This window comes from Trachurus trachurus (genome assembly GCF_905171665.1).
Source record: "Trachurus trachurus genome assembly, chromosome: 9".
Taxonomy (NCBI): Eukaryota; Metazoa; Chordata; class Actinopteri; order Carangiformes; family Carangidae; genus Trachurus; species Trachurus trachurus.
Genome location: NC_139895.1, coordinates 20166857 through 20174342, shown reverse-complemented (window position 1 = coordinate 20174342; position 7486 = coordinate 20166857).

Sequence of the window (7486 nt, the reverse complement as noted above, 5' to 3'; positions counted from 1 at the left end):
AACCCACTCGTGTTTTTCCGACCTGTTTTACCGGTGAAAGTCACTATAACGGCCACTCGTAACGTCCGACCCGTGAACTCGTACCAGATCGAACTGGTACCACTTCACGGTCGGAAAAATACGAGTTTCCTTGAACGCACCATAACAGTCCTCGTCGCTACGTCACCACATTCACGGCGTTCCTTGGCTGCACACACAGCCCTGCATGCCGTTCTCTCTCCTCATTGGATAAAAACTGTAGGATACGATAAATGTTTTCTCTTCGGCTCAGAGCAGAGCAGAGGGACTGAGAGACCCGTGTTTCAGTCCAAACACTCTATGTAAGTGATTGCTGTCGGAAGATATAACTATTTAAGACTTATATTAACACAAATATATCACTCACTTCTGCTTTAATGTCATAATGATAAGAATGCACCATTGTTAAGCTGCTGCTGAAGGGCACTGTGTAAAGCTGTCAGTATGCTTCAGATTAAATGCTTGTTGGATTCTCAAAAAGCGTCTGAACCCTTCCCCCCCTCAAACCTGTCTAGGTGGAAATGGAAGTGCACGGCTGGTTTTCCTCTCCAAACCTCCTTTGTTGTATTTTCAATCAAATAAAATGTTAAACAAGTAGAATATCAGTCATCAGTCCAGATTTTGAACTGATACAGAGATGAGCATGATGAACCTTTTAGATGCCACATGGCTCAGAGCGCTCTTGAGGTCACTGCCTTTGTAACTATGGTTTCTTTGTATCTGTGAGCATTTCTCAATAAAAAAAAGAAAAGAAAAAGACAGTGTGAATGCCACGACATCACAAGACTGGTGTCATCCAGATCAAAAAATGAAGTCGTTATTAGAAAGATTTGGTATGAAAAAAAATCTATCTATCTATCTATCTATCTATCTATCTATCTATCTATCTATCTATCTATCTATCTATCTATCTATCTATCTATCTATCTATCTATCTATCTATCTATCTATCTATCTATCTATCTATCTATCTATCTGTCTGTCTGTCTGTCTATCTGTCTGTCTATCTATCTATCTATCTATCTATCTATCTATCTATCTATCTATCTGTCTGTCTGTGTGTGTGTGTGTGTGTGTGTGTGTGTCTAGGTGTGTCTGACTGTGTGTGTGTGTGTGTGTGTGTGTGTGTGTGTGTGTGTGTGTGTGTGTGTGTGTGTGTGTGTGTGTGTGTGTTTAGAGCACAGCACGGCCCCCATCTCCACCTCCCATCTGTTTACATTGTCATGTGCTTGATGAGGCGAGACCACTCATTTGTCAAACAACATGTGGGGTAGTGGATCGGGGTGGAGGGGTGGGGGTAGCAGCTGAGAATTGTATGTGTGTGTTTGGAGGTAACAGGGGGATAATTAGATAAGGGGATTGTGTTGCAGAAAGGTTAATGACAGTAATGAATATATTACTGTAGTGTAAAGAAAATGGAGCAGATTCACGTTTCTGTTTTACATCTGCAGGTTCAGAAAAAGTGACACTTGTTTTCTGTGTTAGTGTCAAGTTAAGGATCGTCCTGAATTTTGTGACAGGTTTAAAGTTTGAGTTGGTGGCACATGGGTCCCACTCAATCAGTCAGTTTTTCAAACTTTTAGACACACACACACACACATGTCACACATGTCACACACACGTCGCACACACACTCAGACAGTGGGAGGGGGTCTATGATGGAGTGAGGCGTCACCATCTGGAAAGGTCAGAGGTCAGAAAATGGGACCACTGGTCACTCTGATGACATCTGGAGCAGCAGACTGTCACACACACACACACAGACACACACACAGAGACACGCGCACTGTCTGGTGCACCCACTGGATATCAGTCATATTGTTTGTCATGTCTGGTTTTGACATTGTCATGAAAGACATAAAGCATTGAACGGTGTCTGGTCATCTGGTGGCACATGCTGTTTGTGTGTGTGTGTGTGTGTGTGTGTGTGTGTGTGTGTGTGTGTGTGTGTGTGTGTGTGTGTGTGTGTGTGTGTGTGTGTGTGTGTGTGTGTGTGTGTGTGTGTGTGTGTGTGTGTGTGTGTGTGTGTGTGTGAGAGAGAGAGAGAGAGAGGTGGGGGATCTGATGACTAATAATCACATTCTATAAGATGCTGTTTCAGGAGTTTATAAAAAAAAAGTGTATACAGTATCACAGCATGTTGAATTTCTTTGAACTTTTTTTTAACCTTTTGACCCTTTTGAAATATAATTTTTTAAACCATGTTTTGTCCTTTGGATGCACAGATGGCCTGGATACAGTGACTTATCAAAAGAGAAAGCTGTAAACATGAGTTTGTCTGAGTTTATGTAAAAAATAAATATTACTAACAACACTGCTATTCCACTTCTGCAGGCAAGAGGGCAGCAGCTTCCCATAATACAAGTCTGCCTTACAGGACTGTGCTTGTAAAAAGTAGTCCTGCAGCATTATTACAGTAATAGTGTTTGATTCTGTTATGTTATCCAGAAACATTAATAATAATTTAAATATAACTAGTATGTAGGATTCTTGTTTTTTTAAATTGCACCTGACAAAATTGCTGAAATGTGTGAAAGTAACTCACACACTATTATCTTGTTATATGAAAAAAAAAAAACACACATGAGAAGAGAAATTGCTATTTGACTTTGACTTGAGGAGTAACGTTGATTTACATTACAGCTCAAGTTTCAAGTCTCACAACTTCTCAAGAAGCAAATGTAAATGGATAAGTCTTCAGGTTGGATCACCGGACGTACCGGCATCAAATGTCAGTTTTTACAGAAATCACAGTATTTGTAGCAGTTAAAGGCCAAATGTTTTAAAGAAAATCAGAAAATCCACTTGTCTCTCTCTGTCCATTGAGACCATGATGAGAAAATAAAGCCAAGAAGTAACAGGAAATGATTGTGATGATTTTTTAAGACTTCATGTGTCTTAAACAACGATGCTGCTGCTCTTCTGTTTATGTGAGTGACTGCTCTGATGGCTCTGTAGAAGGACGGGCAGGGATTAGTGGCCGTTTTATAATGCGTGTCAGTCTGACAGATTAGCTTGATTAGGTTAATCTGAGACAGTGTGTGTGTGTGTGTGTGTGTGTGTGTGTGTGTGTGTGTGTGTGTGTGTGTGTGTGTGTGTGTGTGTGTGTGTGTGTGTGTGTGTGTGTGTGTGTGTGTGTGTGTGTGTGTGTGAGTGCTGCAATTTGGTGTTATTAGTACTAGGGTGACCATATTTTGATTTCCAAAAAGGGGACACTCGGCTCTAGCTCACGATACGTAAATGATACTTTGCCCATAAAGACATATTCCGCTTTTTAATATCTTTTATAAAGGTTAATTGTGGTTTAATTTTCACAGTGATAGGCTATGTGATGGTCCGGGCTTCAGCATCCATGTGTCGTAATTAATTTAATCTGTATCTGTATTCTTCACAGTGCCTAAACAGTGTTTTGTTGATGTCTTGTCAATAACCTCCAGCTGCAGTCAATGTCCACTCACTATAAACTGAATCTTCTCTTGGGCCAAAATACCCCTGGGAATTTTAAAATGACTTTCTAACCTTTAAAAATCAGATTCCAAGTGGATTATCCAAGTCACAGCATAAAAAAACAGATTGCATCCATCTACGTTCATCTATCAAATCCACCCCATTGACATCCGTTTGTGAATGTGTGTGTGTGTGTGTGTGTGTGTCTGCACACAATGCAGCCATACACTGACATAATGACCCTCCTAGCCAATGCTACAACATTGAGATCTGTCTAGAAACTGTATTGACATATTGAACACCCTCGTCACACACAAAGGCAGCTGATATCGACGTGTTGCTCACACAGTAATGTAACCTAGATTTGGTTTGAAGCAGCTGCCATGTATGCAGTTTATCACCTTGGTGAAGGTAAACATAAGTAAGGGTGACACTGTTGAAAAGGTAAAGACACGCATAAATGTAGACACTGGTTTGACGTTTGCTTACAAGTCCCATGAAAAGGCCAAAGACATCAACATCTTACTCCTCTCTTTCAGTATTTTGAGTCTTCTCTGTCTCTGGCCCTCAGACCAAAGCCAACCCATCTGCTACTGTGAATATAAATCTTCATAAATATATTGTCTATATAGGGTCTTTTGCAATTTTTCCTGAAATGTAAGAAAATGGTGTGATAACCTACCTTTCACTGCTTCTTCTCCTCATGTAAAAACAAATAAAGATTTTGCTTGGTTTTGAATGGTCGGACCACATCACACACACACGGACAGTGATAGTAAAGATGACGCCAAAACCCTCCTGGGTCCTTACACAGTTAAATCAATGTGGTGGTTGGGATATTGGATGCTATAACCCATGCAGTGTAAACATACTGTGTATGTTTTATTGCTTTCATAACCAAGTGCTGACATGCAGATCAGATAGATACATAGATAAATCAATGCTTTACTGCCCCGAGGGGAAAGTTTGATTTGTACTCTCCATTAGCATATATGGCCAAAAAATGCAAACAAATACACACTCAGAAGAATTCATAAAACATAATGACAACAATAGAGATACATTCTGACCAATGCAGACACAAAGGAGTTCATTTTGCATCACACACACACACACACACACACACACACACACACACACACACACACACACACACACACACACACACACACAGTCAGACACACGTAGACACACACAGAAAATAAAAACACTTGTACACTTGGACACACACACACACACACACACACACACACACACACACACACACACACACACACACACACACACACACACACACACACACACACACATAACACACTTATCAAGTGATTAACTGTCAACTGCACAGCCAGAGTTCAGCAAAGGTCAGGATTGATTTACATAGACAGATGGAGAGCCCTATTACTGTAGTGTGTGTGTGTGTGTGTGTGTGTGTGTGTGTGTGTGTGTGTGTGTGTGTGTGTGTGTGTGTGTGTGTGTGTGTGTGTGTGTGTGTGTCCAGTCCCCTCCCCCCTCACTGATTGAGCCTCATCACACACACACACGCAAATGCACAAAAACAGGCACGCACCAACACACATGTGCACTCACTCCCCTGTGGTGCTGCTCTGTGCAACTAGTTCATGTTACCATGGAGATGACGGGCTTGCTGTACATCATCGTGATGGGGTCATGGCACAGTGAAAGGTCAAAGGTCGTGGGTGGCACAGTGTGCTGTGTATTTGTGTGTGTCAGTGTGTTGACTCTCCTAAGGGGGAAAAAATCTTATGTGGGAACATTTTGTGGGCAGCGAACCCAAACAAACCAGTTTGCATCCATTCACATGCCAGAGCTGCAGTCTGAGGTTGTATTTAGATCATTTTGGTATTTTAAATTAAATAGAGCAGAACACATTATCTGATCAGAGTGCAGCACTGAGATCCCGACCTGTTACACATTCATAAGGGTTTTATCAACTACATCAAGCATTTTTCACTGATAACTCAGAGGAGGATTCTGGTTTACAGTGTAAAACTTGAGTCGTAGTTTAGGCTAATTAACAGTTTATGATAATAACATTGTATAAACTGCCGAAATTGCCAGTGATGGAAGAAGTCAGATGTGTCCTCACTTATGGTTTCTAATCAAACTTCAATCCCTCTGGAGCGAATTCTTGAATACTGATTATTTCAGCATCACTGGGTCTAATCAGTAAGAGTGACTGAAATCGGAAAACACCTGTGTGGATGTGTAGAGTCTTTGATTTGACGATGTAAGTACTAAAAAGTTGCATGACATGGAAAAAAATGGCATAAAATACAAGTTCCCAGCACTAGTAATTCCCTGTTTTCACATGATATCTGTATGACAAGACTGATAAGTTAAAGTTTAATTGGGAACCTTTTCTTTTACTGCTTTTCTTGTTTCTCATCATTGCAAAGCATGCTGAACAACAATACTATTTGTTCTTCTCCCTCCTCTTCCTCCTCATCATCATCCTCATTTTTCTTATTACTGTATTGTCTTGTTGGCCTCATATAGTGAGTCAGTATGTTCGTGGATGACTTGTTGGTATTCGTCATCAACATGAGCATCCTCTGCTTCTCCAGTAAATAAAGTGATCCTGATGTGATTCTCATGTGGCGCTCTGTGTGTGTGTGTGTGTGTGTGTGTGTGTGTGTGTGTGTGTGTGTGTGTGTGTGTGTGTGTGTGTGTGTGTGTGTGTGTGTGTGTGTGTGTGTGTGTGTGTGTGTGTGTGTGTGTGTGTGTGTGTGTGTGTGTGTGTGTGTGTGTGGTTGGGTGTGTGTGTGTGTGTGTGTGTGCAGCTTGAGAGAGAATGGAGAGAGAGAGAGATAAATGCTGCTGTCGTGCTGTGTGGTGCGCTCTGTCACTTTGATAAATCTCACAGCGAGCTGACAGCACCTGCTGACAGCACGCTAAAATCTGATTGGCTGGAACAGCTCCAGGTCAGGAGGATGCTAATGGATATGATGTGGACAACAAATCACACACAGCAAAACAGACACACACACATTCACATGCACATGCACACACACATAGACAAGGACACACAGGAACAAATAGGTCACACACACACTTATACACACACGTATGAAGAATATCCTACACACACTCATACAGTACATGGATGCACATTCACCCCCTGTCTGACTTTGTGTGTATCATTAGCAAGGCAATTACAGCTAATGATAGAGAGTCGCCACTCTGACTCACCTGATAATGAATTAGCTCATTTGCAGTTATTTTACATTATACAGCTATTCTCACAGAAATGACTCCTAGTAGACACTTGGACTGGAAAAAACAATTTACTTCAAATTAATTTGCATATACAGTATATAATTACTAATGTAGTACTTTAAAAAAAAAAAAATTCATCTTTAATATAATCTTAAATATGATCATATTAGATTAAAATGTTTGAATCATTTTTCAGGATATGTTCAGACTTGCTCAGCACCATAATTGTTGTTTACATTACAGAATTAATGTCCTGGAAGATTTTGATTTCCAGTTGACCAATGAATAATCACGCGTGAAGACAAAATGTAGAGCAGAAAGTTGAATACGTGCGAGGGTCGCCACAGACATATGATGCGTGTCGTGTATTTTGCTGTTATGTGACATTTAGTGCTTGCTTAAATAACAACTCAAGCAAAAATGGCTTGTGGGTACACACTCACTAAAGACTGTTGTATTTCGTAGATTGAATTTCTGCATTCAGTTAATCCAAGGTTGAAACCGAGGTACATCGTATATTTCTGTGGCGTCATTAGTCATCATTAGTTGCTCACAGAGTTTACTGTATTATACAATGAGATGCCTTTTACCAAAGTATTGGTTTAATACTTAATTGCATACTGCATGGTGTTCCTCATATCACAAGCCTGTGGTGAAAGAGCTGCACATCACGTCTGATGTCTTCTTGCCTTTACACCCACATAGACACAGACATGCTACTCTCCTCTGATCTCTGGTTTGATTTGTTGTTCATGGTCAGGAAAACTCGTGCTCCCTCTGC